The sequence below is a fragment of the Drosophila nasuta genome, chromosome X (assembly GCF_023558535.2).
Source record: "Drosophila nasuta strain 15112-1781.00 chromosome X, ASM2355853v1, whole genome shotgun sequence".
NCBI classification, from domain to species: Eukaryota; Metazoa; Arthropoda; class Insecta; order Diptera; family Drosophilidae; genus Drosophila; species Drosophila nasuta.
In genome coordinates, this window is record NC_083459.1 from 31445 (window position 1) to 55956 (window position 24512).

A 24512-nucleotide genomic window follows, 5' to 3' on the forward strand; every position below is an offset into this window, starting at 1 on the left:
CAAGTCAAGCGTAGACATTCGAAAAATAAATTGTATTTAAAACGAATTTGTACTAAATATAAAATTGGCATGTTTTGTTTGTTTGTTTTGCAGCACCCGTATTGCCCGCGTCCATCGAGTCAATGTGAATATTGGCAGTTATCTACCAAAAATCAAAACAATAAATACATCATCAACAATCGCGTCTATCTTACGAACCAGAGATCGATTCAGAAGCAGCAGCAAAAGTAGCAACAATCGCATCAGAGGCAACGGGTAAGTGTAAGTGTGTGCAATTAAAATCTTTATCGATAAATTACAAAATCGCAATCGCAATCGCAATAAATAAGTACATGCATTCATATAAATGTCGCCAAGGTTGTTTGCTGACTTGGCAGGATGAAGGATTTCAGTGCGCATCCTTCGCAGGGTACAATGGACTCTCGCTCCTTTGGTTCCTTTGGCTGGCATGACAAGCGCAAATCTGTGCCAACAACCTTCAGCAGCCATGGCAAAACAAACACATACATACACATGTGTTTGTGTGTGTGTGTGTGTGTGTGTGCTCATAAATATGCAGTTGCTTTTTGCGGCGTGGCTTTTGCTGGTAGTATGAGGAAAGAGAGAGGAGTGACGGGGGCACGATGTGTTGCAAGCTTGTCTGCAGCTGGTTGCCTGGTAGCTGTTGGTTAGTTTAGTTTAGTTTCGCTTTGGCTTTGCCTTCGCTTGGCTTGCCGTGTCGCCGCCTTTTCGAGCACACTCCAAAGTACGTGACTTCGACTTTGCATCGTCGTCATCGTCATCGTCATCGTCATCGTCAAGGATTCGCATATGTTTCGTTTCGTTTCGTTTCGCTTAGTTTTGCTTCGTTTCGATGTAAGGCCACCCCAGCTCACTGTATGTCACCCCCCCTCCTCCCTTCATCTAGCAGGCTGTCCTTCAGTCGGCGAGTGCAACGAACGCTGCCCTTTAACCTACATACACTGAGGATGCACCTCCTCCTCCTCCTCTATATGCTCTTCTTCGTCCTTCGACACCCACAATGGCAGCCACAGCTCTCTATATGTAGTCATGCCTCAGACAGCAGCCCGAGGGGGTGGCGGAGGGGAGGGAGGGTAGGATAGGGAGGTTGTGCTCAACATGATATCATGCAGTTCTATGTCCACAATAAATCTCGGCTCGAATCTCTCCATTAATTAATATGCCTCGCTATCTCTATTGAAATCCCAAAATACCGTTAATTGTCCGCATTTGATTTCAATTGATTTATTTCTTTTTCACTATTCGTTTTATTCATTTAAATTTGTCGCTGCCTAAATATTTAATTTCTAGTTCATTTAACTTACCTTGTTTTCATCAATCTTACAAATAATATTGTTTACATTTACATTGATTTACTTTGATTATCATCTTGCCAATTATCTATGCAGCTTTTATTCTCTTCTTATCGAGCTATTTACTATAATTAACAAATTTTATTTTCATTTGAAAATATATCATTTTACTTGTTTTAAAATATTCGAAATTCGTATCTTCATTGTCATTATCTACTTTCAAATAACATTAGTTACACAGAAACAAAATTTCTAACATCAATTTATTGGTTATAATTCTAAGAATTTTGCTACCAAAAGTGCGCCAAGAACATGAAAATCCTAATGTTAGAAAACTTATCTTGATTTCAAGAACATTTTCCAAGTTCTTATTAAGAAGAAAAAGAAGAAATCTTATAGTTTCAAGACCAAAAGTATAATTAAGATTCACTTATGTATTATTTGACTATTTTATGTTTTAATTAGCGCATTCAGTTATTCAGATAACAACTTTATAGGAATTTCGATGGAGTACACAATTTGATATACGCTGTATATATAGATTTATAGACTATACAGAGACAAGATTTAATATTTAACCAATTTCATTAATTCCTCCGCTAAATAATTTTCAGTAAGATAACTGCTTAAGATGCAACATTCCAATTTAATTTTTACTACATTTAGTGATAAGTAATTATCATTAGTTATATTATCAACAACAAAATATATAAAAAAAATCTGGGCTATTCTTAATTTAGATTGGTTTGGTTTTTTATTTATTTCTATATTATACCTTTTTGCCTCCATTGAATGTATGTAACAGTCAGAAGGAGGCATCTCCGACCCTATAAGCTATATATAAATATATATATATATATTATATATATATATATATCGCACCCATAGTTTACATGATTTTTGAACATTTGATTGCCTAAAATTGTCGAAGTTATTTAAGAAATGGTAAAAACGCCTACTTACTACGATTCTTAGTTTCTTTGGCAGACAAAGAATCTGGTATATTTTGTACTCTATGATATATTTTTATTATAGTACTATATCAATATACCAAATTTAGTCTTTGGTAAATATAATATTTCCTCCTTAGAGCAGTGATTTATTTATTTTCTATTCAAATATTTCGAGTTTTTAAATTGAAAATGTGTCGCAGTTCAATATTTAGTATTATTCTGATGTATGAGGTTTGAGTGTTATGTACTGTTATTGTTGTTGTTGAAATATTTTTCCATTTCTCTTGATGTTGTTTGTCCGCTTTGTTTTTGTTGTATTTCTTGTTGATGCATTGAGGTTCAAGTTAAGATCGATTATGCTGGACAATTGAGCATCTTCAGTTTGCTGAAATGTTGGCTCACCAGCAATAGTAGGGAGTGGGGGGATGGGTGCATAACAGCATGCCACATGCCACATGCCACATACCTCATGCCACATCGCACATCACACATGGCACATGGTAAACGAGCTTCCAGCTGGCAATCAATAGCAGCCTCAGCAATAGTTGTTGTTGTTGTTGTTGTTGTTATTGTAGCTAAGTTGCAGCCACAGCCGCAGGCACAGTCATTGCTACAGACGCAGACGCTGCCGCTGTTGCTGTTGCTGTCGCTGCCGCAGCGGGAGGCGGACATGTCTATTACGCCATCGTCAAAGCAGCACTAACAACACCAACAACAACAACAACAAACTGCAGCGCTGCAGCGGCAGCGACTGTCAAATATCTTCATGTTCATCGTCGTCGCCACTGCAAACAAACTTGCATGTGATTACGTCTACAAGTGTGTGTGTGTGTGTGCCTAAAGGGGGGGTCGGTTGGGTGGCCATCGGTCGCCTTCGCGTCGCTTCTATTTACATTTTTTTCATGCTCGATGCGCTGCCGCGCAGTTGGCGCCGTCGCTAGCTTTGCTTCTAGCTGCAGTTGCAGCGACGTCGGCAGTGACAGCAGCAGCAGCAGCAGCAACAGCAATAACGACAGCGACGCATCGCAGACGTTCAGACGAAAGCGAAAGGCCATTGTCCGGAATTTTGTTGACCTACTAAGAGGCAGAATGTAAAGTACGAGGCATCGCTACACTGTCATTGCCGTTTGCCGAACGTTGCTTCGCCTCGCGTCGCGTCGCCTCGTGTTTTACCGAACGAGCAGCAAATGTAACGACGACGAAAAAACCAAACGAAAGCTTTTGTGGGCGCAGAAAGCTTTGCGTTCGTTCTGTGTTGTCGTTGTCGTTGTTTTTGTATTTTTCTATTTATTTGAAAGTTCGTCGCTTGTCGCTTCAATTTTAGCTGAGAACAGCAACAGCAACAACAGCATTGCGCTCTGCATTGTCGATATGAACGAAGTCAAAGCCGAATTGTGCTCCGAGCGAATGGCCAAGTCTATGAGCAACATGTCATTCACCTTTTGCCCGCCGTTGCTCTGCTCTCTCTCTCTCTCACTATCTCACAGTTATACTCTCTTGCGTTGGTGCACTCTCAGTGTGTGTGTGTGTATGTGTGTGTTTTTGCGTTAAGCTGAGCTTCACATAGCAATGAAGTGAGTTGCTTGCTTGGCCCTTGTTATGTGTAGTTATGCTCGTTTAGCTTACGCTCTCTTTTTCCCTCTCTCTCTCTCGCTGCGCAGTTGGCTCAACGCCTACGCAATGACAATGGTAAGTCAAGAGAGTGGGCGAGAGCAAGGGTCACAATAGAAAACGAAGCGTAGCTGTCAAATTTGATGAGCAATGAGTGATGTATGTATATGCGTGTGTGTGTGTGTGTCTGCGTGCGACGAGTTTTTTTGGTTTTACTTTCTCTTGGCAAATAGAAAATAATTACACTCATGCAACATGTATGTGTAAGTATATGTATTTATGTGTGGGTAATTAGAATAGCTTGCTACATTCTATTTCTTCAACTGTTTATTGCATTGCATAGGATCGTTTCCTGCATATTCATTGCTCATCCTACTCAAATATTCATGAGGTTTTCACTCCCTCCCTCTCTTTCTCTATCCCTTTCTCTCTCTGTCACGCTTAGGTGCACAGAAATTTCTGAACTTAAGTACAGCATGCCCACACACACACATTTACATACATATATAAATGTACTTGTATGCTGTTTGCATAGAAAAAAGCACAACCCCCACTCTGGTCACACTCAATTGCAATTGCTCGACCTAACTTGGGCAACTTTAGCGAGCTTTAACCTAGTTTAAGGTCATTTCCAAGTCAAAGACAATCAAATGTGTGCGAGTGTGTCTTTGTGTGTAATAGAAGATTTTTTGTTGTTGCAATTGCCTTTCTGCTTTTGACATTTGGCGTGCACGTAAAAATAATAATAAGAGCAGCAGTTGCCGTTGTAGTTGTTAACGGAAGGCTCGGTGAATGGAGGGGGGAAGGGTGTAACAACTGAATGCTACAAATTTTGCGATAAGCCATCTGGCATTTGTCAAGGATTGTTTTCCTATTCCTCTTCTCCTTTTCGCCTCTTTCTCTTCCTCCTTGTCTTATTGCTGCTTTTGAACTCACTCTGCTTATCGAACTAACTGTTATTTCTTTTTGTTGTTGGTGTTGGTGTTGGTGTTTACATACATTTCGATGTTTAACGCAATTTTTGACAGTGTCCAAAAATTAAGGTCACAATAATCTTGACATTGCGCGAGAACAAACGATGACGACGGCGACGTTTGCTCCCTTTTCCCCTCTCTTCGTGCCCAGCTCATCGCCGAACCCAATCATGCTGTCTCGCTCACACTCATCGCTGTTGTGCAGCTTATCATTCACGCTGCTTGTCGTTGTCAACAAAATATTTTTTCTCGAAACCAACACTGACGTCGCTGCCGTCGCCGTTGCCGTTGCTGTTGGCGTTGGCGTCGCTGCTGGCGTTGGTGATAATGAAATTGAAATTTCATTGCTAATTGCGTTTAATATTTATAATTGACCCAAATAATTTGTGATTGGCTTTGCAAAAAACAAAAACACCAGCAAAAACAACAACTCTGTCAACAGAGACAAAGAAAGAACAAAACGCAAAATAATCTCGCAAAGCAAGCGTCTCAAAAAGAGTCGTCGAAGGATGTGAAAGGGGGCGAAGAAAGAAAGAGAGAAAGAGTGAGAGAGAGAGGGTGGGAAAGAAAACAGTATATCGAATATTATGCGATCATGCATTCAATACGCAACTACATATGTACAACAATCAACAACAACTTGCAAATCGAACAAACTAAATGTGCTAAATATACGAGCACACGCACACACACACACACACACACACACACACACACACGGTAACATAAGGCAACATTCAGACATTTACACATGTAACTCAGTTGACTCTCCCCACCATCATCTCTCCTCGTCCAACACGTCATATTCGACTGCTACTGCCGATGGCGTTGCATCTGTTTCGGTTTCAGTTTAGACACTCTTTCAATGGGTCGCATCATTTCGCCTGCCAAAATGTTGTACTTTGTTTTGAATTTAGGTATTGAATGTTTTAGACTACATACATATGTATGTACATAGGAATAAAGTCAATTATGTGAATATATGCAGCCGTTTAGTGGCTTTACTATATTATTTTCTCGATATGTTGTAACTTTAACACATTGCATCCTATTTTAGTTATTCCTTTAATAAGCCGATCTGATTTGGCTAGTTTGCTACACCTGTTTAAAATAAAAGAAACTTTAATTATTTTTATATGAATTGCTTATTGCAGATGAGTGCATAACTGTATGTGAGTGCAGTTATTGGTAAAGATTATATGAAATATGAATGAGAACATGTAATAACGATCACATTAGACATTAGACATTGAGGAATGCAGCTCTAATTTAATAACAATTAAAATTGATAATTATGAAGAACATATGAAATAACAGAGTAAATGTTACTCAAAACATACTTAAATTATATTTTCGGATAGCGGATTAAGAGCTTTCACTGTGCTTGTATTGCTTGGAAAGGGTATTTGCTAGTTGTGCTTTTAAGCAGTTATTGTTGTTGTTTGTCTTTGGCTTGCCTTGGCTCGACTCAACTCAACTTCGGCTCTCTCGCTCTCTCTCTCTCGTCTTCGCCCTGTGCCGATGACGATGGCGACGTCGCACAGTAGCGCCAAATACATATGTGAGATGCAAACATTTTGAATATTTCTTATTGGAATGGAATTCTTCAAAGACTACAAACCAAACTCATTCAAATAGTAGCGTTTAAAATGTTTTAATTTATATTTATATATTTTTCGCACAAATTATAATTTTGATAAACTATAAGTACAATGAAGACAGAACTTTTCTCTATGGCTAGAATATTATGATTTTCGCATCGAAAACGTGCATTTGGAGCTACTGTGCGTCGTTCGATGCGACAAAAGTAGGTGAAAGGTCTTCAACCTTTTTTGCATGAAAACAAAATTGTGTAGTCCATGGCAGAGGGGCGGGGAGGCGGGTGTGCGATAGTCTGCTTGTGTGTGTGAGCAATTCTTAGCAGCCGCGAACAGTAAATGTGTGTAGTTGTTGTTGTGTAGCAGCGAAATAAAAATAAATAAAAATGCAAGCGAAAAAGGCGAGCAAAGCCAAAGCAAAGTGCATGGCCAGGTGGGATTAGAGTGAGTGAGAGTGTATGTCAGGGGAAGAGAGAGAGAGAGAGGAGGAGGAGGAACAAACTAACTGACTAACTGACTGACTGACTAACCGACAGAGCGACAGAGTGACAGAGCGAGTCAGCGGCAAATGCAACTGCAATCATTTGCTATTTTTAGCACTGCGAGCGCCAGCCGCAATTACAAAGCAAAACAACAAAACTTGCACGCACACAGACTCAAACACACACAGCCACACAGACAAGCACGCACACATGCAGACAGCCTGGACTTGGACCTATCCCAATAGCACAGTGCAGGCGGCAGGTCGCGTTAGCGACGCGACGTTTTCCTTTTCGCAATCATTGACGAGGAGAGAGAGAGAGAGAGAGAGCGTGCATGCAAAAGCTTTCTGCAAGAGAGCGTGTGCGTGTGCACGAAAAAGCTTCGAACGAATTGCATTTGTAATAACAGCGATAAGCAAAGCGACAACAATAATGCAAACGTCCCTCACCGCGACCCTCAAAAGCTTTTGTGGTCCCGCAGACATAGACATTGATTTTCAACATAGCAGCGCTGCCTCCTCCCTCCTCCCTCTTCGCTGCCAATGCCCATGCCCATGCCTATGCCCATTGCGCTGCCCTGGCGAGGGTCCAGTCTGGCATCTGGTATCTGGCATCTGGCAGCCCTGTTTGCCTGCCGCGTAGATTGGCAGCCCGGGTACACAGCTTTGCCAGCAGCGCCAAAAATAAACCCAGGGTCGTGACGTGGTCAACCCTCCGTGTCTATTCCCCTCTCTCTCTCTCTCTATCTCATGATCCCATGCAGAGGCAGCATATTCACTGTCTCTTTCTCTGTCACCTGTGGCTTCCTTCATAACTTTCAGCCGTTTAATCAGTGTTCTTCACACGTCTTCTCCTCTCTTGCAGCCCATCCCATCTCCAACTTCGCGAAGTTGGAATCGCAGCGTTAGACGTCGCCTCATCAACAGCTGTTAAACCGGTAAGTCTTCCACATCCCCATCACCAGCTGTATTATGCAAAATCGTCGGAGTTTCGAAATCGAAATTCTATTTTATTACTTTTAGCTTGTTAGTTAATATTATTATCAACATCAAGACGAAATTAATTTTTAAATGCACTTTCACAAATATAGTTTGTAAGTCTATAGATGATTAAACAATTTTATCAATTTCTAATAAGATAACTAAATGAAAAAAGTTGTTTGTGAGTTTATATGAGGATTGCATTAGATTTTAAGATTCAAATTGGAACGGATTATATTGTAACTACAGTGTTGAACTGTGAGTTTCCCGATTCTTAATGAATCTACTAATAATATACATACATAGGTAGGAATTTTTATCCTCAAGATTGAGGCAACAACTTAAACCGAATACTATAATACTATAGCTGCTATGAATATGAAATTTTATAGTATTATCTGCTCTAGCTTTAAAGAATTGGGTCTTCATGATGGCGGATGGTTAGATGAATGTAACACGTCTATATATGCTTTCTGGTGATTAATTATTTGTAGAGACAACCAAGTTTACCAAAACAAAATTAAACACAGAATATATATTATTCAATAAAGTTTTTGATTCGAGAATATTTATAGATAGATATGTTAGATAGAAATGAAATTATTTGTAGGATTCTAGATTCTAAAAGAAAGGAAATTGGAACCCAGGATAAAACATTATCGATTTAGATTGATCGAATCAAAATGATCTTTTTTTTTATTAATTTATTTTATAATAGACACAAAACTACATTTGCAATTAATATTTTTAAGCAGAAGACGATTACAACATTCGATTGAAAGTGCATGTTTAATAATTTTTATGTTTTTATGGTTTACCTTATTACTAAAAAAACAAGTATAAGATTATTCGGCTTCAGCAGTTTTCGATATTAAAACAAGATTCCTTCATCTCAAAATGATAATCGAAGATATTAAAAGACATTTTGAAGATTTTTTTATAATATTTATAATATATTTATTTATATTTATATATATTTATAACCTTAACAACCCAGAGATAGTAAATGAAGATTGAACTAAACGTAATTCAAATCTTATATAACATAAGTTTTGAATATTTTTACTTGATAAAATTTGTTAAGCTTAGGAGTTTGATTCTAATTTTTACAGAAGCAAAAAAACAAATAATAGATTATTCAGTTTAAGTAATTTTCGTTATTAAAACAAGAGTCTTTCATCTCAAAACGATAATCGAAGATTGACTTAATATTAGAACACTTTTTTAAGATTCAGAATTTGTATAAACTTTTGAATTTTGTTTATGGCAAGCTTGTTAAGCTTATTAGTTTCGCTCAGTGTACTAGGAATTTGTGGGAGTGAGCGAGTGTTGTCGCTCATCGCTGCATTGATATGCCCTTGTCGGGGGATGATTGCCGGGTATAATGTTGAACTTAATAGTGCTGGCCAGCAATAAATACCCTTTTGACAAAAACAGCATGAAGAAGAGCAAGAAGAACGACAACGAAAAGGAAAGAGGAAAATCCAAGCACAGCAAATGAAGGAAAACAAATGCGAATGCAGACACAACCAGGCGGACAGACAGACGTACACACATATAGTATATATACAAAATGAATGTGTGTGTGTGTATCTCGCTATAGAAGAAGAAGCAGAAGCAGAAGCAGAGAAACTGTGCCAATGCCCTGACAACGGCACAAGGTGATGATGCAAACTGCAGCACGAAGTCGACGCAAGTGACGCCAATTGCAGTGCAGAGAGAGCGAGAGCGACAGCGAGAGAGAGAGAGAGAGAGAGAGAGAGAGAGAGAGAGAGAAGGAAGACGAAGCACAGTGTGTGTATGGGAGAGGCAAGAGGCAGAGACCAAGAGCGAGACCGAGTGAAAGAGAGAGACGATGTTGATGATGATGACGAGTTGCTGTGTTGTTTTCATTGTTGCGTGCATATGTGCAACATGACAAGCCACATATACACACACACACACGCACACAGACTTGACAAAGGTGTACAGTTGGTGGTTAGAGGCAGACAACGTTCCCTCCCCGCCCTTTCCTCCTTCTCCTCCTAAATAGAGTCAACGTTGCAAGCGTTCCTTGTGGGTGTTGTTATTGTTGTTGTTGTTGCTGTTGCTGTTGTTGTTGCATCAGGAAGGCCGAGTCGGTTTGCTGTCGAGGCCATTGGGGATAGCTACAGAGGAATATAGAGTCAGCGAAAGAGAGATAGAAGGGTGTGCGTGGTAAACGACGGCAAATTGTTGTTGCCAATGCAAACAAGGAAGTAAATTTGCAAAGTGGACGGTGGGAAGAGGAAGCGAATGGAGGCGAGTGGAAGGAGGGAGACTGAAGTGTCCATTTGGCCATCTTTCAAGTGTTTGCACACTCACACTCACACTCACACTCACACTCACACTCACCTCACCTCAGCCCCTTCCGCTTCCCTTCGCCGCCAGCATCTTCACCCACTTTCAGCGGCTCTCATCAACTTTTGCTTATGCAATGGAAAGTGCCAAGCCAAATCAAAAGCAACAAAAGCAACAAAAGCAACAAAAGCCACAACAACAATGAGCAGCAACTAAAATTGCATAGAAAGAAGGCTCAACAAACAACAAACAGCAAACAACACGACAAAGGGTCGTATACTTAACATCTGTTCCAAGTTGTTTGAAGTTTTACCTGCCAGCAATGCATGAGAAGCGAACTATGAAATGCAAATGAATAATAAATCCAACTCAATCCTTATTATTTTGCCTGATTCGATTTTGTTCTGGCGTCTTACTATCAATTTATAATATTTTTTTTTTTGTGGATTTACTATTATATTTTGTTTTTTGGAATACAGTACAAAACCAAAAATCTTGTCGCTTAGAAAAAAACTTTTCTAAAACCCAAAATTGAAAGCAAAGAAAAACATGATAATTATGCATTTGGAGATTTATTTTATTCGGCTAATATTTATTAATTTTATTGTATTTATATGTATGGATTTTCCGCTTTTTGCTTAACTCATATAAATTACGATATCAAAAGAATATTTGTTTTGAGCAATTCTCTGCATTTATTTCATGTAACATGCCTTGACAATCTATTTCGATTCTTTGTTCATTCCTTAGAATGTATTATTATTAAAATATTATTATTAAAAAATCCTTTTTTAAATCGCTTAAACTCTATATAACAGTATTATATGATTTTGCTATTTTTTTATACCCGCTACCCATAGGGTAGAATACCCTTCTACCCTATGGGTAGCGGGTATAAAAAAATAGCAAAATCATAACTTTGTGCCGGCAGGAAATGTATGTAACAGGTAGAAGGAGGCATCTCCGACCCTATAAAGTATATATATTCTTGATCAGCGTCAACAGCCGAGACGATATAGCCATGTCCGTCTGTCCGTCTGTCTGTCTATCCGTCTGTCCGTCCGTCCGTATGAAACACTGGATCTCAGAGACTATAAGAGATAGAGCTCTAATTTTTTTCGACACTATTTGTTATGTTTGCATGCAGATCAAGTTTGTTTCAAATTTTTGCCACGCCTACTTCCGTCCCCGCAAATCAAAAAAATCGAATAACAAGCGTAATTTTAAAGCTAGAGTTGCGAGTTTTGGTATATACGATAATTACTATAGTAGTTATGATTAAAAATATAATATATATATTTTTTATGGAATCGAAAATGTCTCCTTCTGCACACAATTTATAATACCTTTCCAACCTATAACTAAACTGAAACAAGAAAGGAATTATTTTTACATTTATTGAAATGGAAGAAAGATTATTAAGATTGGCAAATTAACCGGAAACTGGTCTTCTATAGTGGCATAAAAAAGTGTTCTCCAATTTGGATATTGGTTTTTGGTAGACAGTTTTGATTAACTGCAAGTTAGTAAACGAGTTGAAATCAAAGGATCTTTTTAACATTTGTTTTTTAAGTAAAGGATTTAAATATTTGCCTGACGTTTCACACATCTTTGTTGTAATTGAAATATGTTAATAAAATATGAATATCAATAGGAAGACATGCTTGAAAATAGTTATAGGGTATTTTGGCGTCGGTGACGTTGCTGTGTTCATGTGATGTGAGTGTATGTGTGTGTGTGTGTGTGTGTGTGTGTGTGTATTGTATTGCATTTGATGCGGTTTGTCGACTGACAAAAACGAGCAGACAACAGCCGCCATTGACTCGTTGACCGAGCGACTCACTGAGCAAACTATAGACACACACACACACACTCAAGATAGATGTGTGTGTAATCACATTTGTATTCGCGTGCAATTGTGCGCCACCTTTGAATTGAAATTTGTTAGCGAAATCGAAAGTTCAATAAACTTTCACGTAATCGACAAATTGTGAGCTGATGTTGTGGATGATGATGAGGAGAACGATGAGTACAAGGAGTGGGAGGGGGGCATGGTAGTGGGAGAGGTTGCATGATGATGATGATTAAGCTCATGATGATGATGATGATGATGATGATGATGATGATGATGATGATGATGATGATGATGATGATGATGATGATGATGCTCAATGCAATTTGTTGTGTTTGTGTTTTTGCCAATTTCGATTTGTGATGTTGTTTTGCGTGTTTGTTTGGCCGCATTCAATGCTGACTCTTTCTCTGTCTGTGTGTATGTGTGTGTGTGTGGCCAAGGGGGCGTATGCGTAATTTGCACATTGCACACATTACGTATACGCCACAGGCAAACGTTGCTGAACGCAGCGACGCAGTTGACGGTCAAGCAATAACATTTGAGTACACACAAATAAAAACACACACACACACAGACATGAAGTGCGTATAACATTGAGAAATTATTGCATTGCCAATTGCTTTGCGTTGAAGCTCGTTGTCTGGCTCAGACAGCCTAGCGCCGTCTCTGTCGCACTCGACGGCCCAGGGCCAGGTAAAGAAAGTGAACAAGTACGAAGTAAGAGCCGCGCATACGGAAAGAGTGAAAATAAATGAAATTACATAAAAGTAACAACGAACCCACAACACAGCACAGCACAGTACAACAAAACAAAACACAGCACAACACACAAAAGCGACAGCGAAACAATCACATGAATGTCAATCAAGCAAAATACAGCAACAACAATGAGTAAGAAAGCTAACAAAAATGAGTGAACTCGGCTGCGAGATACCTGCATGTATAGTTAACATAGTATTAAAATGTACTAAAAATATTGTAACTTTTGAAACTACGAGATATCCGCATATATGTACATACATACATATAGATAGTATTAAAATATACTAAAAATGTTCGAAAGTTCTTCCGCTAACATTCCAAATTCATTTTTATTTTATTAAACAATAAGTAAATATATCATTTGAAAGTTAAAATAAAAGTTAGTTCCATTTTTCATTTCGCAACAATATTGCTTTGCAAATATTTATATTTATATTTATATTTATATTTATATTTATATTTATATATACTTTTTATAACTTGCTGGTGTATGCTACTCTCCTACTCGTTGTGGAGCGGGTATAAAACCTAAGCAACAACAAAAGCGATAGCATAAACAGCAGTAGCAAAAACAACAACAACAAAGACAACAACAACAAAAATGTAACAGCAGCTTAAGCATAGAAGCAAATGCAAACAGAGCGCAAGCCAAAGAGAGCGGGAGAGAGTGGAAGAGCGAGAGAGCATAGAGCGTGGAGCGTAGAGCTTTTGATCGGCAAACGTTTCGTCATTGCACACTGAACTTTATGCTCTCTGCATTCTTCCTGTGGCACTTTTTGTGTGTTCTGCTCTCTCTCCCATTCTTGGTTGTTGCTCTTTCGCTCGCTCACTTATAGCTAGTATTTGGCTTTCACAACTATTCCCGTTCGACACCAACACCAACACTTTGCTTAACTTCACACCACCACACCACAGCACACCACACCACACTACACCACACCGCGACTCACCCCATCGTACTGCTCTGCTCTCCACTGTTGTGTTGCTCTCTCCACACTCCACACTCCACTTCACTTCACAGTACACTTCACTCTACTTCACTTCACAGTGCGTGCTTCGCTCTTGTCTGCTTCTTGCCACTCATTCGACGCTTTGCCCGAAATTGGGTCAGCCATTGAACCCGTTGCGACGACGACGACGACGACGTCGACTACACATACACGCACTCACACACACGCATGCACACCGACACGCACTCGCTTTGGCTTCGGCATTGGCGTTGGCGTTGGCGTTGACGTCAACGTTGACGCTGGCAGTGGCAGCACTGCTGCTACAGCTGCCGCTGCTGCTGACGTCGCTGCCAGTGAGTGCTATGTAGTCAGCACGTGTTCTTTGGGTCACAGCGAAGAAATGCGAAGAAACAAGCAACTCATGACTTGCGTGATTAACTGACGTCCACATCGACTGCGACTGCGACATCGACTGCGACTGCGACTGCGACTGAAACTGCAACAACGATTGCGATTGCGACTTGAAAAGGCCAAAGTCAGAGCGAATGATGATCACCGCTCTGACTTTGGCCGGCCAAGTCGTGTTGTGTGTGACTTAAGGTTATGGTCACTCTTTCCCCCCTCACCTTCCCCGTCGATCTGTTGGCTGCCACGCCCCTTAAAGCAACATAACGCATAAAGTAAAACAGATAAGCAAAATGTAAAACAAAGCAAACAAAACAACAAAATGTAAGCGAAACAAAATTTCACTTTCACATCAATTACGACGACGTCGCAGCTCCAAGCTGAAGTACTGTACTTGAAAAAGTTCAACTACATGAATGTTGCTGTCTTGCTCACTCGCTCGCTCATTCGATTACCTGGCCGGCAAGCCTTGCCATCCAAATTGTTTGACGCAGATCGACAGACAGCTTAACAGCTGACTCCCCGTATTCCCTTCCTCCCCCTTTCCCCACCCCTCCCCCATCTCTTCTCTCACTCTCCCTGCATGCGATCCCGCTCTCTTTTGCCGCTTTCTTTTTGAAATATGAATGATGACCATTTCCACTGACAGTTCCTTACACACACACACACACACACACACACACACACACACATGGGTAGCGCATTCAAATGTCGCCTCGCCATCTGCCGCCCTCTGCCACGCCCCGCCTCGCTTCAATGTCAATGAACGCTTAATGGTCAAGCTTGACGCCCTTTTTCGCAGCCTTTGTTGGATGTCAATTCACTCCCAAAAAAAACTGGAAGTTCAAGTGACCGAAAAGCGGTATGAAGAGCGCCACTTGGCAATACCCTACAAACAATACGCACCGCAGAGAGAGCGAGTATGAGTCCGACTGAGTGAGAGGGAAAGAGAGGAAGAGAGAGTAAAAGAGTGAGAGCTGTAACGACTTTGCCGGTCGACCCCCAAGTAGAAAGTGTAAAGGGCATCTGATACAATTGCACAAGTCGCACTTTGTAATACCCTGCAATTGTTGCAAGTTTCAAAAGCTCTGCCGGAAATCATATAAAACTTCAATCTGTTAATGTAGGGCACTTGAAGAATCTCTTCAAGATCTTAGTTGATAATACACAGATATCGCATGTATATAATACTATATATTTAGAGTTCTTATATATTTTTTTTAAATGCTGCAAAATAACATAAAGTTTAAGCATAGGAATTAGCGATCAAATCTATTGCTACTCCAATCAAATTCAAAAATAATTACAATCGAAATATTTGAAAAATAAATTGTATTCAATGATCTTACATTTCTAAAAACGCCATTAAATATGGATTGATCTATAAAAAGAGCTATTGAAACTATGATGAATTTTCATTTGGTCGAAATCATTATAATTTATGCAAATCTATTTTGTTTATACATATATTCTAATTTAAAAAATATTTATAAATAATAAGTGAAACTTTTTAGTGAAGAATTTACATTTGATTTTCGATAATTTATATGAAATTTGGAAAATACAAGTGCGTAAATTTCAAATACTAAATTCAAATCTCAGTTTATAATTTTTTATTTACTTATTTTATTAAGTGAATAAATGTTATATTTGTCGGGTGTTGTTTTGATATGAAGTTGACTTTCAATTCGCTGTTGTTTAGTGATTTGCTTGAATTTTGATGTTGTTGTGCTGCGAGCAAAAGCTGATAATGATTTTATTGAAACTCGAATTGTAATTTGCTCAAAGGGCATTGAGTGCTGTGCTAACTATTTGTTTAGTCTCTTAACTGTTTTATGTTTGTTTGTTAGTTTTGTTTGTTTATTTTCATTTTTTTGTATTTAGTTTTTGTTTTGTTCCGTTTTTGGTTTTCGGTGTTCGGTGTTTGGTTTTTATGGTTCGCTGAGGGTAGCGACCCAGCGTCAGCAGCGAGTTTGAGTTCGAGTTCGAGTTCGAGTCGAAAATTGAAACCGGTTCCACACACAGTTTCCAAATTGGCTGCTGCTTTTTTCTCTTCTTTTTTTTTGGGGGTCAACATGCAGGCAACTGAGTGAGTGTGTGTGAGTGTGTTTGTGTCAGCTGCAGATGCCTCTGCCTTCGTCATCTTCTTCCTCTTCCTCTTCCTCCTCAACTCCCACTCGCTTACACTTTGCCTCTCGCTCTGACTTCAGTCACACCTTCCTTCACCTTCCGCCTTCACTCGCCATCTTCCGCTGCAGACTTCATTTTTGGAGACCTCCTCCCATCATCATTCTCCTCCCTCGCTTCGCGCTTTGTGTCGCATGTTATTCTGTCGCCCTTTTTTTGTGTTGTGTTGTGTGTGTTTGTTTGCTGTCTTTCTGCAGCTGCTTCTTCCTCATTTTTTTTTATCTTTTTTTTTTGGTAGCTTAATTCGTGCGTTGTTGTTTCTTTCTTTCTTCTTTCTTCTTTCTTTATTTCTTTCTTTTTCTCTATGGTGTGTGTGCGTGTTTTTTTTAATTTTTTTTTTGGTTTCTTCAGAAAATAAACTTGAACTTGCCCGTTCACTTTTACTCCATATCTTTCCCTTTTCGCCCCACCCCTGTCTTTTGTGTCCCCTCTCCCCTCCCCTTCTCCCTCACAGCATTCGCTCTGTTAAGTATTGCCCCTTTCGACTGTTGTTGTCTCAGATGCTTTTTTTTTTTTGGTGGAGGGGGGAAGATTACATGGCATCGTTGATGCCGTTGATCATGAAAATTTTCAATTCAAGTTTAGTGAAATTTAACGCTCAACACCACAAAAATGTAAATGTAAAGCACGCCACAGACAGAGACAGCAAGCGAGTGTGAGAGAGAGAGAGAGAGAGAGAGCGAATGAGTTGCATTGTGGAAAGCAAGTTCAAAGTGCGAGTAAACGCAATTAAATGTAATACAATGCCGAAATTTGAAACTCGACACGAATCGTAAACCGAAAATGAAACCGAAATTCGAATCACGAAACTTGCAACACGAAACCAGGAAGCAAAACTAGACACAAGAAACTCTATTCGCACTATGTACGTAATCCTAGATAACAGATTTTACAAAGATTTGACATAGGAAATCTGGGATAAATTGACATAACATAATACTACAGTAAAGAACAGATGTGATAGACAAACATTGAAAGTCAAATTTGCTATTGAAACGAACATTTTATCATTATGGTTAAAGTTATTAGCTAAATAAAATAGTATTTAAATATAGTAAATAGTATTTTACATCCCATAAAAAAAGAAATACTCTGCAACAAATGTTATGATGTTGTTCAATAATTCATTTTGGTTAAATTATATTATTTATTTATTTACGTGTTGAATTATTATACAAAATAGTATAACTAAAAGAAGGGATTGCTAGCTAAGGCTTATATTTAAATGTTTGTTTTATACATATTTGATTTTTTACAAGATTCAGAAATCGTAAAATCACATAATGGAAAGATTAAAAAGAAACAATATGTAAAAGCCTTAATTAAATTCAATAATTTTAACTTTAAATTGGTCAGAAAAAGGTTACACTTGGTATATATCTAATCGATAGTCAGTTTCACCAGTCATCAGTAGTAGATCATTAGAAGATGGAAGAAGATCAGCAGTCGTGTGAAGTAGTATAACAGAAGTATAAAGTATAACAGAATCAGGAGCAGTCTTCACTCATAACAATGGCAATCATCAAGAGAATGCAGTATTCTTTAAGTTATCCAAACTGAAGTTTTGTACATATTAACAATTGTCCATATATCCATATAACCAACCTTACATATATACTATATATTTGTTTTCTTCGGGAGACATTTAGTAGTTTCTTACGTTTTACTGTAGTTTACAAACGAAAAGAATTAAAAAAAACAAAAGACATACTTATTTCGCAAAACAAAACAAAAAGCAAAGAAAACAAACAAACTTTGACTTAAAACTCAAAATAATATGTTTAATTTACAATTTAGAATCCCAAAGCTTGGCGTTAGGAGAGAGAAGGAAGAAGAGAAAATAAAATATTTCCATTTTATATAGAAGATAGTTCTGTTGGGCAGATCAGTTGACTCTTTCTAACGTTCGTCTTTCTTTCGAATATTAAATACCCTTCCAGCATGCCTTCATTTGAACTACATATAGTATCTAAGAAAATGGCTTCATTAAGGACAATTGTTATTCAGCCAATTCAAGTACAAGTACTTCTAGTTAATTTCGTAATTTGCCAGATATTAAATCTAGTGATTGAATCGAAAGAGCGATCCGAATTGAGGACTCTTATGGTCGATGAAGAAGGTCTATCATTACAACTCGTTGACAAATAATTGCATCTATCGCATACGCTATGTAAATGGAACAAACATACTTTAACTTGCCATAGAAGTCAACAAGAAGGCGTTACTTTTTGCCATATTCGAAGCTGCATTAATAATTCACAATTCTCACGCAGTTTGTCGTTCGTAAAGAAAAAGTGACAAAAGTGGGTTATTATTGTTCAGTCAATGAATTAAACTTTCAAATATCCTTTATTTAAAACATTCAACGAAGTTACATTTATGGCATAACACTTCGAATTCCAATTATATTATAAGTAAATATATTTCAAGGAATGTTTTTATTAGAATTATTACAAGCACAATTTGCATTCGTTTAAAACTATTTCTTTGACTTTTTTTTTCTTCAAAATTAAACTTATTTCGGAAATTTTTAACACTCGTTTTCAACATAGACTGTAGTCGTAAATAAATATGTGAGCATAAATTAAATCTGCAATGTACATAAAATTCTTTAAAGAATAAACTACGAAAAATATAAAATAAATCAAATGTTGTGTAAAAAATAAGAATGGAAAGATAAGATGGACTATCTATAGAATCAAAATTGAAATTAAATAATTCGTATGCAAATGCGTATAGAACTCAAGAAATGAAAGCTACTTTTTGATAATCAGAATTAGTTTTGAAATACTTCCAATTATGTTAGTTAAATGAACATAAAAATAAAATAATCTCTTGAATAATAATAATTTTTATATTATATTTTCTATAGTAAAAAATAGTTTTCTTTAAAAATTCTATATTCCTTACACAGTGTCTATATATGTATGTGTATGTAAGATTCACGCAAAATTTTAGTATTTTTTTGGTATATTATTTTGTATGTTGCAACAAAATAATATCGCACTCTTTTGCTTTTGATGGAAAATAAGTAGCGGGTATTTCTATAGACAACCATTGTAAATTTTAGTATATTTTTGTATATTAATTTGGTATATTTTAACATTTTGATTGAGAATGGGTAGCGGGTATTTATATATACATATATACATATATGTACGATTCACTGTACATTTTAGTATATTTTGGTATATTAATTTGGTATATTTTAACAATAATACTGCACTGTATTGATTTTGATTGAGAATGGGTAGCGGGTATTTATATATACATACATACATATATGTACGATTCACTGTATATTTTAGTATATTTTGGTATATTAATTTGTTATATTTTTTACAATAATACTGCACTGTATTGATTTTGATTGAGAATGGGTAGCGGGTATTTATATATACACATATACATATATGTACGATTCACTGTACATTTTGGTATATTAATTTAGTATATTTTAACAATATTACCGCTCTGTTGTGGTTTTGATGGAAAATAGGTAGCGGGTATTTCTATGTGAATTTTAGTATATTTTGATATATTAATTTGGTATATTTTAACATTTTGATTGAGAATGTGTAGCGGGTATTTATATATACATACATACATATATGTACGATTCACTGTATATTTTAGTATATTTTGGTATATTAATTTGTTATATTTTTTACAATAATACTACACTGTCTGGCTTTTGATTAAAAATGGATAACGAGTATGTCGAGCACACTCGACTGTAGCTTTCTTCTTGTTTCCATTTATTTAATAAAGACCAAAATGAAGAAATATATTATAAAAATGATATCAGATAGAGTCCCCGAATTTGAAGACAGGGTAACTGTGAGTCGTGCTCATGATCTGCTTGGCATTTAAATTGCAGGTAAAGCAATGACTGAGAGTTGGGGTTGGTGATAGGGATGGGGATGGGAAAGTTGTAGGGTGCAGTTGCAGTTGCAGTTGCAGTTGCAGTTAGTTGGGGTTGCTTTTTGGGTGGTTTTGATGGGTTGCTTTGCGCTCTTTAGCTGGCCAAAACGCCCACGACAGCCGTCAAATGCGGCAGGCGAAAGTTTACTGGGACTATGACCGCTTAGAATGTCTACACACACACACTCGCGCACTCGCACACACTCACACACACAGCGGACACATACGGAACAGACTCTGGAACTTGAAGCGGCATTTTTGTTGCTCTGTTGCGCTGTTGTTTTGTGTACAGCTGTGTACAGAAGAGGGGTGAACGAAGGGGAGGGGGGAAGGGGGGAGTGGGGGCAGAACCGCTGGGGGCCTCATAGAAGTGTCTGGTGGCAGTAGCCATGTGTGTGTCTCGTGTGTGTGTGTGTGTGTGTGTGCGCTTATCTCAGAGTCGTTGCCTTGAATGTAGGGCAGTAGTTGGCACTCGAGAGTCGTTGTTGCAGCAGTTGTTGTTGCACACAGTGCGATGCATGTGCAGCTAGCTCATGCCCCAGTCCACATATAGATGCAACTCACACACACACACACACACACACACACACACACACACACACACACACAGACACAGACACATCATGTTTATGCAGTTTTTCTGTTTCTCTGTTTATTTTTTCTATTTTGTTTTTGTTTTTCCTTTTTTTCCTTTTTGTGTATGTTGCTTGTGGCAAAGTCATTGACTTTTTGCTTGCTTGCCACACAAATTCGCCATGGAAATTGTTGCAGTTGCAATTGCAATTGCCGCTGCTTTTGGCTGCTTTGTTGGTTAAATGCTGAGCCAAGATGCAAAGGTCGAGGATTTTTCGGCTACTCTGCATTGACTTCGTTTTCTTCTTCGTTTTCGTCTTCGTCTTTGTCCTCGTCTCAACTCTTTTCCAACTCTTTCTGTCTGCTGTTTGATAAGTAAAGAAAACTCTTTATGACAATTTGTGCAATGTTTGCCACCGAAATTGAAATTGACAACTTACAAATTTAGAGAATCGCATTTTGTATTGAATGTTTATTGCTTTATAAATCAAATTCAGATGACTTCATAATTTCAGAATTGTTTAATGCAATATTATTTGTTGATATTGCATTAAAACATATGTTTCACCTGCTTCCCATACGATGAATGAGACATCTCCGACCCTATTAAGTATATATTCTTGATCAGCGGCATCGTTTATCCATGTAAACCTTTAGATCTTAAAGACTATAAGAGACTTATCTACTTCTGGTATATTTTAATCTTTATGGTATATTTTGTATATAATAGTATATTGATATATCACGATCTAGCTATAATTTTGTTGACTGTTTGCAACTTGCTATATCTATACACGGTATATACATTTTCGTACATTTCAGTATTTTTAGTTATTCAAATTCGGTATATTTAAATTAGAATACCGCATCATTTTGCTTTATTTATTTGTTTTTAAAACAAATTTTAACATTTTCCAATTTCCGATGATGATGATAGAAGTTTACAACGAAATCATTTAAATAAATATTAAGTTTTTCGAATCCTGCTCATATTGTAAATGGGAAAATTTATTACAAAAAAAATGTAGTTTAAATTATATTCTTACATACATAGTAAAGAAATTATTGTAATAACAATTAAAATACTAAAATAATTGTAAACAGTTATTCTACATTTTCTGATCAACAAAATGACATATTCGATTTCCGTCAACATAATTCATTCTAGTATGTTTTATACCAAAATGTACCAAAAACGTAATCAAATTGTAATATTCATTTATTTTGTAAAGTCTCTGGCTAAGAGCAGGGTATCGCATAGTCGAGTGGATGCTCAACTTGTTCTTCTGAATAGGATGGTCTGAATGGTTTTGTTTTGTTTTTTTTTCTGTGTGCTTATTGCCTGAGTGCTGTTATCCTGTTGCCTTTTCACTGTTACCTTTTGATCTGGGCTTTGTTTGTTCCGTTCCTTGTGATTTTGTGGTTATTCGCCCCTCTGTTAGTCTTCTTCTTCTTCTGCATCTGCATCTGCATCTGCATCTGTTTCTGCTTCAGCTTCTTCTGTTTCGTCTGCTTCTTCTTGCTCAACTCGCCCTCCAATGCTTTTGTTGCTTCTGATAAAAATACGCTCGAAAATGAATAGCACATAAATAACGGGAAAGGCAAAGCGAGCGAATCCAAGGAGGATGACTCCCTCATAGAAGCAGGAATGAGATGAAGAGGGAGAGGGAGAGAGAGAAAGAGAGAGAGAGACAGAGACAGAGAGTAAGTGGCATACAATAAAAACGTGGCTGTCTCTGTAAATAAGGCATAAGAATTGGGTTAAAAGTTTATAGAGCAATGCAGAGATTTCAATGCATGTCTATGCATGTCTGTGCATGTTTGTACATGTGTATGTATGTGTGTGTGTGTGTGTGTGTGTGTGTGTGTAAGTGAGTTTATATCAGTCGCCTCAAGTGGTTACATGGTCGAAGGCTGTGCCAGTTTCAACGTCGCGACGTCAACGTCGATGAAATGTCAACGCACCACGTGCAACCACGTGCCACATGCCACATGCCACATGCCACATGCCATCCACACATTGCATTCCACACGCAATCCACATGTGGAATCACATACAGGATGCGCCAAAGGGTGGAGGGAGGGGGAGATACATACATTGTATGTACACGGAGGTCCACCGCATGGACAATGCAAACAGACGCCGAAATAAAATGCCAGACATCAAATAAAACTAACCTAGTTAAGGCAGCCAGCGAAAACAACAAAAACAGCGGGCAACCAAAACCCACCACCTCACACACAAACTTCTAACTCCCCACTACTCATATAGCAAGAGAGAGAGAGAGAGAGAGAGAGGCGCATCGATTAGGCGCGCTCTGCACTCAGTGATGCCTTATCAGCGAGACGGAGACGGTGACGAAGGCGAAGACCGAGGAGGAGAACAGAAAATATTCGAAAGAAAAGCAAATACGAGTAATAATAGTAGCAGGCCTATGAGAGGGAGTGATGACGGGAGGGGGCAGATGGGGAGATGGGGAGAGAAGTGCATTGCATGCACTAGGAACACACAAGAGCCAAAGCCAAAGCCAAACAGTAAGAAGCAAACGAACTAGGCAAACGAATCAACGAAAACGAGTCAAAAACAAAAACAAAAACGGACTAGACGAACAGCGTGTGCGAGAGAGAGAGAGAGAGAGAGAATGAGTGTGAGACAGCCTGCATACGAAATGTGCACGAGTGAGAGCAAGTGAGCGAGGAAATAATAATAATAACGTGCAAATGAAAAGCTAAGCAAACGACTGACAGCGGAGAGTGAAGAGTGAAGAGAGAGGAAGAGAGAGAGAGGGAGAGGGAGGCACGAGAGCGACGTCGTCGTCGCACTAGGTCAAAGACCTGTAGGAGGTCGTTTCAGCCGTTGCAGTGGCAATAGGCAACGTACAATACCACGGCGATGGCGATGGCGACGACGACGGCAGATAGCAAACACACATCAGCACACACGCACACAAATGCAGCGCACGAAGCAGCGTGCACTATTGAATAACATAAACTAGCGACGACGACGTCAGCAGCGCTGCATTGTGCAGAGTGAGAGAGCGAGAGAGCTTGTGAAGAGAGCGAACGCGAGAGAGCTTAGAAAAGCTTTGCTGCGTTGATGACGTTGGCGAGCGCAGACGATGCTGCAATTGCAATGGTTGCGTCGACGTCGACGCTGACGTCAACAGCGACGACGTCGATGACGACGACGACGACGACGTCGACTGCGATGACTGCTCCAACGACCCAGCGACCGAGCGAGTGAACGAAAATGAAATCGAAAACAAGAGTGAAATGCATTCGGTTTTTTTTTTGCCATGCTGCTGTTCTAGTATGCGAATGCAATTGTGTGTGTGTGTGAGAGATTGAGTGAGTGAGAGAGTGAGTAAGAGGAAGCATGACAGTGGATGGGAGAGTTGGGCTGTAGTTATGACTATGATTATGGCAATGTGACCACATACTTAAGCACATGCATTATACATATATGTACATATATGTAGTTGTGCGTAAGTATGCATGCAGTATTACTTTAGTGATGTACACAAACACACACACAGACACACCCACACACCCACACCCACACACGTACACATACACTCACTAATCACTACAATGTTGTCTTTGCAGAAATGCCCGGCTGAGGAACT

General features: G+C 38.5%; 1 long non-coding RNA gene across 1 annotated transcript; it reads left to right on the forward strand.

Annotated features, from left to right (window-relative positions):
• Nucleotides 1–168: 168 nt before the first annotated feature.
• Nucleotides 169–24512, forward strand: LOC132796095 (uncharacterized). Its single transcript, XR_009633498.1, has 3 exons — nt 169–261; nt 7796–7868; nt 24493–24512. It is a non-coding gene; the product is annotated as an uncharacterized LOC132796095 (long non-coding RNA).